Source organism: Malaclemys terrapin, chromosome 9 (genome assembly GCF_027887155.1).
Source record: "Malaclemys terrapin pileata isolate rMalTer1 chromosome 9, rMalTer1.hap1, whole genome shotgun sequence".
NCBI classification, from domain to species: Eukaryota; Metazoa; Chordata; order Testudines; family Emydidae; genus Malaclemys; species Malaclemys terrapin.
In genome coordinates, this window is record NC_071513.1 from 84,116,691 (window position 1) to 84,125,621 (window position 8,931).

The window sequence follows — 8,931 nt, forward strand, 5'->3', positions numbered from 1 at the left end:
ACCAACTAAATCATCTCAGCCAGGGCTTTTTCAAGCCGGGCCTTCTAAACCTCTAAGGATGGAGATTCCACCACCTCCCTAGGTAACCCATTCCAGGGCTTCACCAGCCTCCTAGTGAAATAGTTTTTCCTAATATCCAACCTAGACCTTCCCCACTGCAACTTGAAACCATTGCTCCTTGTTCTGTCATCTGCCACCACTGAGAATAGCATAGCTTGGGGTGGGCAAAATACAGCCCGCCTAACTTTTCTGTTTGGCCCACCAGGCTCTTTGGCTGCCCCCTCACGAACTCCAGGCCGCTAACAGTCCTGTGGCGCAGCAGGGCACTCAGGCAAGCTGCCTGCCTGTCTGCCGTAGCCCCACACCGCTCCCAGAAGTGGCCGGCTGCTGGCACATCTCTGCAGCCCCTGGCTGGGGGGAGGTAGCTCCATGCACTGCTCCCGCCCCCAGCACTTTCCTCACAGCTCCCATTGGCTGGAAACTGGCCAATGGGAGATGCTGGGGCAGTGCTTGTGGGCACAGGCAGCGCACTGAGACCCATTGTTCCCCTCCCCAAAGGGCACGCAAAAATGTGCCAGCAGCAGGCAGCTGCAGCTGCTTCTGGGAGCAGCATGGGGCTATGGCATGCAGGTAACCTGCCTGAGCCTTACTACGCCGCTGGCTTGGAGCCACCTGTGGTAAGCGCCTCCCGGCCAGATCCTGCACCTCACACCCCCTCCCACACCCCAGCCTCCTGCCCCAGATCAGAACCCCCTCCTGCACCCAAACTCCCTACCAGGCTAGAACTCCTAGCCTTCACAACCTCCTCAGGCAAGGAGTTCACAAGCTCTCTCACTCTCTCTCCCCGCCCCTTTCCTTAATATACATATAGTTAATCTAATTTTAGTTTCAGAGTTGCTTAGTAAATGAACTCTGTTAATCCATACCAGTGCTTATGAAGACTATAATGATGCATTTGTATTTCACATTTTGTAGTCTGATAACTCCATTCAGTCAACCATGCCTCTGATTTTTCTGAAATGCAATGGTAGAAATAGTTGTATTACACATATTTTCTATTCAGAAGTCTAGCAGGAAATACACTTCCAAGCATTGGAGGTATCATGACCATATATCCTAAACGGCTCATCAAATTTGCCTCTGTACTAAAGAGTGAGATAATTGTGTTTGTTTTTCCTCACTTGGCTAGAATCATTACTAAGTATCTTGGTATCACCATTCTGTAATGTCATTTTTTAAATTCTTGTTTACCATTTTGCCTTTAAGGCAGCCAGCAGGAACACAGAAAAGCTTTTCTCTCCTGAGCCGATGTCAACATTTTGTAAGTAAGCCAACAAGGAGTGCTAGGTGCATGCAGTATAAGTCTTAGCTGAACAGAAAGTAAGGGTACAGATTTGAAATGAATAGATACAAATAACACCAAACCTTGGGTACTCTGGGGTCGGGGGGAAGAGGGAACTAAATTCATAGACAGCTATATTTTTCAGGTTTCAGAGTAACAGCCGTGTTAGTCTGTATCCGCAAAAAGAAGAACAGGAGTACTTGTGGCACCTTAGAGACTAACAAATTTATTAGAGCATAAGCTTTCGTGGACTACAGCCCACTTCTATGCATCCGAAGAAGTGGGCTGTAGTCCACGAAAGCTTATGCTCTAATAAATTTGTTAGTCTCTAAGGTGCCACAAGTACTCCTGTTCTTCTTTTTGCTATATTTTTCAGTACTTTTTATACAAAAAAGAAATAACATGTTTAAAGAACTCCTCACTCCTTGAAAACCCAGTTTGCTGCATTTTTGATCATATGCAATATGATGAGATCAATGGGGAGGGAGGAGGCAGGTAGTACAATAGGATTAAAATATATAAGCTGTGGGCCAGATCCTCATCTGAAGTAAATCAGAGTACCTCAGTTGACTTCAAAAGAAGTATTCTGATGTGTGCCAGCTCTGAGAATCTCACTGTGTAGCTTTTAAAATGCAGGCGGTTAAGAGTCCTGGCCTTTCTGACCAGTCTGTTTCTTCTCATGCTTACTGATACTGCTCATACCACAATACCATACTGATTGATGTTGGACTGGATTACCAGTCATGCTTCCACGTTTTAAATACTCTATTGTTCATTAGCCAGTAACACAAGGCTCTCAGAAACCTCAGTTCTCTAAGGGTACGGTAGCGATCGATTTATCGGGAATCGATATATCAATCCCCGAACGCGCTCCTCGTCGACTCCGGAACTCCACCGGAGCAAGCGGCGGTAGCAGAGTCGACGGGGGGAGCCGCGGCCGTCAATCCCGTGCCGTGAGGACCCAAGGTAAATCAATCTAAGATACTTCGACTTCAGCTACGCTATTCACACCCCCCAGTGTAGACCAGCCCTAAGAAACATGGTCTGCTAGGCCCTTGTCTTTCAAAAGGGATTTGTGTAGCTCAGAGGTTCTCAGACTTTTGTACTGGTGACCCCTTTCACACAGCAAGCCTCTGAGTTTGACCTCCCCATACAGATGCTCCCCGACTTACGCAAGCGTTCTGCTCCAGAATGCCTTGCGTAAGTCGAATTTTGCATAAGTTGGGGACGTATACCTGACAATTACGCAAAAAAAAACCCAACCACTTACGGAACTTTTTCCATAAGTGCGGGTTTGTGTAAATCGGGTTTGTGTAACCCGGGGAGCATCTGTACATTAAAACACTTTTTTATATATTTAACACCATTATAAATGCTGGAGGCAAAGCGGGGTTTGGGGTGGAGGCTGACAACTTGTGGCCCCCCATGTAATAACCTTGCGACCCCCTGAGGGGTCCCGACCCACAGTTTGAGAACCCCTGGTGTAGATGAATGTTTGCACCCACCCGGAATCAGTTGAGACATACAGTGGTATAATGAATGATTCATACAAATCCAACTGCAGTATCAGGGCTCTTGTATTCAGCATTGTACGAATGGACCACCTCAAAGGGTATGAGCATGTAGACTAGTGGTTAATTTATAACAACTATGAATGGCACAAGTCTCAGTGCAGCAAAATACAGAGATCCGTAGAAGACTGTTTTATGCTTAAGGTCTTAATAAAACTGACATGAGTGAGAAGCATCTACAGGAAACATTTCCTTAAATCTTGCTTCAGTTTTACAAAATGTACACATATTTGACATACGTGGCACAGAGGTTTGAAAAATCCATTCACTTATTGCAAGTGGAAAGCTTTTCCTGGTCAGTGGGGAGAGGAGGGCTAAGCCAGTCTATATCTACAGAATTTAAGATTTAATCTAAAAAGAGAAATTAAGCTTCCAGCCCTTTCCTATATGTACTCATGCAATGCTGTCTTCCTGAGTCTGCAGATGGCTCCAGTGCCTGGGTAACTTCTCATAGCTTTTCCAGGCAGCAGTTGAGTGAAGTCACCAAGACTTCGAAGCATCACTAATCTAATAATCTTGTCAGTTGTCATGCTGCTGATGCTTGAGAAAGTGATGAGCAGCAGAAGAGGAATTTAGAGGGGAGGATGACCCCAATCATGGAGGTTGGAGAGAAGTAGATTTCCTCCTCCCCCATCACGTAGCTACGGGATTGGGAGACACAGCTCCTTCTCCTTTCCATTAGTCGGAGGGGGGCTTGCAATGTATCAGACTGATAGGAGAGATGGAGCCCGCAAGCAAAGCTCAGTAACAGAACTCTTTTCTAGCATCTGGTGGTGAGAGTGGGTAACTCACCATAGTTCTCCCCCAAAATTTATCTGGTGTGAGCCTCCCTCTCCTCTTGTATTAGACCAGGGGTAGGCAATATATGGCACGTGTGCCAAAGGCGGCACGTGAGCTGATTTTCAGTGGCACTCACACTGCCCAGGTCCTGGCCAGCAGTCTGGGGTGCTCTGCATTTTAATTTAATTTTAAATGAAGCTTCTTAAACATTTTTAAAACCTTATTTACTTTATATACAACAATAGTTTAGTTATATATTATAGACTTATAGAAAGAGACCTTCTAAAAATGTTAAAATGTATTACTGGCACGCGAAACCTTAAATTAGAGTGAATAAATGAAGACTTGGCACACCACTTCTGAAAGGTTGCCGACCCCTGTATTAGACTCTGATTAGAGGCTTTAGTCCCATAGTTAGTAGGGGTTTGATACATTTTTCAAGGCCTGATGATACAATTTTTTGAAGAGCACAACTGCTTGGCTTTTATCTTAATTAAACCATCTGGTAAGACATACTGTCTATCTCATGTACATTTCAATTCATTAAAAATGCTGGTGTATTTTAAACAGACAATATTTAATATGTAGTGCTTATTATACAGATATATTCTCAACTTCTTTCCAAATGTGGAAATTCTGTCAACACTAAAGGGGAATTTTCTCAGTAAATTAAAAGTAGAAAAAAGTCCATAGTCAATAAAGTTTATGAAATATATAACAAACATATGTAAAAATTGTTCTCCATGCGGGAAGAGATGATAACAAAGGATCAAGGATCTTGCCCTGCTACAGGAATTGCATATTGCCAGCATGGGGTATCAAATTCACTATGGGTCTGCCCCAAAGCTCATTGAAGTCAATGGGAGTCTGCATATTGCTTCAGTGGACTCTGGTTTGATTATTATATGTCTATATCAACAGCTCAGATTGTTACAAAGAAAATGGTCACTGAGCAAATAATTTCAAAAGTTAGGGCTCAGTTCTGAAACAGGCATGTGTATGAAGTTACTCCTGAGAGTTTTTGCTGCATCAGGCTACATGGTAGCATTTGCTATGTCCTGCAAATCAATATATTGCTTTGGTGTAGTTGATGATGGCTCTTGTTTACATGCAAAATTTATATAGATTTTAGATCATCAGCTTCACCGTAACCAATAAGCCACCCACCTCCCTTTAAAACGTTTGGGAATCATGATTCTAAAATTCTGTGTGGTGCTTTAAAAATGTCACCCTTCTGGCAGTCTCTGCTGTAATTCCAAATATTTAAGTTCTCTGTAATAACATTTAAGAAGCATACAATCCCAAGTAGTTTATAATACTTGCTCAATTAAAAGGGCTATATGTTTTTGCCATATTTAAAAATGTACCCTATTCATAAATTAAAATTGCAGCAATTTACATCCTGGATAATATGGTAATTGCTATTTAATACTTTTAGATCCTAATACCTCTACAAAGGAGAGAGAATTATTAGGATCATTCTCAATGATCTCTTTTGATGAAGAGCATGTTAGCTAAGTATTCTTGGCATTTAATTCTGGGAGTGAGTTTAGCTAAAATTGATGGCTTACTATAAGCTCAAGTTCAGCTGGAATAGGAGATATCTTAGAGCCCAAAGCAGTACAAAGAAGAGAAAATGAAGTGACACATATATTTTGAAAACAGCTTGAGAATTGCTCAGAGAAATAAACCACAGCTTCATAAGTGAATCTCCCAAGGCCTGAACATGCTTAACCCCACAGCATTTGTATTCAGCATCCTTGTATGCTTTTGGCGCTATATGTTTCTATGAGATAGGTAGGGGTCTTTTGCTGGTAGAGGATTATAGCAGTTTTAGGATGTTCCTTATCATTGTTTTGACAGAAACCCAAACATCATTTTTATAAAGAGAGCATATCACTCTTTATATTTGTACTTAGAACTGGGCGAAGAATGAGTCTTTCAGTCCACTGGCAATTTTGAAAAGTAAAAAAAAAAAAAAAAAAATCATTAATTTTGGGTTGGACCAAATACAAAAATTGTAAGCTAATCGAAAAGGGGGGGGGGAATGTTTTGGTTCAAACTACATGTTTTGATTTTGAGTATTTTTAAATATTTTGTGGGTTTTTTTAATTAAATTAGAAGAAATTTCAAAATGAAACATCATTTTGAACAAAAATTTGAAACCTTTTGTTTAAAAATGTCAAAATGAAACATTTAAAAAATTTTCAGAATGTTTTTGTTCTAAATGAACATTTCAGCAAAACTGAGACGGATTTGCAAAATTGCTCAGGGTTACCAAATCTGCATTTTTTTCACTAAAAAAATGTTGGTTGAAAAAAATATTCACACCTCTATTCACAACGCTCTGAGAACTGCCTTCTCCCATAGAAGGAAATGCTACTACCCTCTACTCTAGACATATATAACTTACAATTGTCCCCTCCCCAATAGCATAGGTCAAAGTAGAATTAACCTGAAAGTAAACATGATGAGCATAATTCAGAACCGCAGTGTTAACTATTATTGTACTGATACTGTCATCTAGCTCTTGCTTTCAAATGTATGTATTGTTCTATTCTCCTGCCGTTGGCAACAAATACTTGTTTTGTTCTGACAAATGGTACTTCAAGTTTAAAAAAAAAAAAAAAAAAGCTTTCACCATGGTATATAGAAGCATTGGAGATTTTTCCCCCTTTCCTTTAATGTATTCTCTTTGATGAGGATATTTTATAGCTTTCCAGGTTTTTAATCTCTCCCTCTAGAGACATGAACTGATCTGTCTGCTTTCTTTAAGGTAATAAGTCTACCCAATTATCTGCCCCACAGAAAGGCTTTTAGTGCTGCTTAGCATTATCCTTCAAAGGGCACAGAATGTGAATTAGTATCAAAGAACAGCACAAATTCTGTTTTTATAAGGCAGATAAAGAGCTAGAGCCTGGGATGTAGCTAAAACTGCACAAAGCACAAGTCAGTGGTTTGTGTGCAAATGTGTCTTAACGCACTGCCTTACACTGTCCTGATGCCACTGCACCTCCATGCAGGTCAGCCCCCCAGTGCTGAGTTAAAACAGCTTGAGATTGGCTCTGATTTATACCAGCCTGCAGTGACTACAAGAAGAAGAAAACAACCAAGGATCAGCATACAGCACATTGGTAGGCTGGCCACACACCCCTTCCTCTACCGTGTTGACAATCAGGAGATAGGAGCACATAGGTCAGTTCTGCACCATCAGAGGACAACCTTTTCAACAGGGTGGTCCTGCTGGTCCAGTTGAACCTGCTTAAGAGCTAGATTATGCCAGACGTTTAGGACAAAGTAGCTGCACAGCACCTGAGAATCTGGGCCACGGTGTTAATTTTTGAATCAGTCTCCCTCTTTTACCCAAGATTTTAGAGGTTCGATAGGCCAGTGGGAGTGATTTATTTGATACCTTATAACACATTATAATGAGCATGAACTGTGCGCCCTGTAAATAAGGTTGCGTTCTGATTACTGTTCTACCTCCCCTTTCTCAGTTGCCCATAACTTGCTCAAACAAATTCCTAAGGGGATGAAATTTTCTCTGGGTGATCTTAGCACAAACATGATTTTTTTAAAATGTTTTACTAAATCAGTTCAGCCATATTTTAGTTATTTGAGTATGAAAAAGAAATTTAGCACTCAGAAGATTGGAAATTTGACAAGTCAAGATTGAATGAAATAATAAAACAGTGGATGATATACAAAATGGAATTTCTTATGCAATCATATACATGCATGGCATTTCTCAACCTTAATGGTGCATAAATGCAAGGTTTTAGCATGGATTTTATAATTGGATTAGACCCAGATCGAAGTCCATGATAGAACTGAACATGAAATGATTCATTGAGCAAATAAAGATGCAACGTTCTACTACATATTTCACTTAATCTAGTTCTTCCTTCCTCTGTTGTAATTCTGAAAGACCACTGTTTCAAGGACTAAACTGTTTCCTATGGTGTGATTAGTTGGTATGATTTGCTTAACACAGAACCATCAAGAAAACAAAGTCTTCCTGGACTATTTTTTGATACACCAATAAGGATAGTGAGCCATCAATGTTCAAATCTATAAGATTTACCAGAGGGGATAGTTTAGTGGTTGAAGTGTCAGGTTTGTAATATCTGGTACCCCTGCTACCATAGGTTTGAATCCTAGCAGCCCACCAACTCAGCCCTCTCATTCTTCCTTAGGAGATAAAATTGTGTTTCTTTCCGATAAAATTTTTTAAAATCAATTTCCTGATTAATCTGATTCCGGCATGTCAAGGTTCTGAACAAATCCCAAAAATAGTATGCACTTGAGGCATTAGACTAATCCTCTCTTTGCATAGAACCTCAGGAAGGGACAATTTGAAAGGAAGGTTATGAAGTAATGTTCATTTCTCAGAGGTGACTGCTACCCAGCAACTTATTGTAGTCTAATAAAAATGAATGAGTTTGCAGTTACTGCCTGAATGGCAGTGCTGACATTGTACTCTGACCCACTAACAGAGAGGCTAAAAGTCACCATCATAACTCCTATCTCAATCACCACAATTTCCTGGCCCTGTTGATGGCAAGAGAGGCACCTCAGCAACAGCAAATGGCTTGTTGGCATCAAGGGCACATATTTAACACTCACCAGCAGCCCAGTAGTGACACATTCATTCCAAGCCATGGGTTTCCATACTCTCTCCTAGGAAGGAGAGCTGACAGGCCCCTCTCCAGCCTGCTAGTCTGACAGACAGCGGAAGGGGTTCTTCAGACCTTGACCTCATCTCTAGGCTGATACAAAGAGCAGCTAAGGTAGGACACTCTTTTGGTGACATCACCCTGGCACCTCAAACCAGCTCAGTAGTAGAATATGACTCTCAGTAAATTCCAACTCATATAGTCTCATACATTAAGTTCAGTATTGCTGACCTATTTCTTTGGATTGTAGATGAAATTAACCTGAGGTATCACAGCATGCTTGATGTATGGCCCTGCAGCACCTCTCATAAGCATTTCCACTACCCAAGGTGCACACACAGCTCCTTCTCCTTGAGCTCTGTGTGGTGAACTTTTATAGGGGGAACCTCCTGCTGCTGCTGCAGGTTTCAGTTTGTCAAAACCACCATGGGCCTGTACAGTAGCTGAATTAACAAGATATGCAATTATGCAGGCCCACATATCTCAGGATCGGAACAAGCTTAATTCACATGCCCTGCAACTGGTACAGTGTATCAAAGCATTTTAAAAGAACACCTTAATA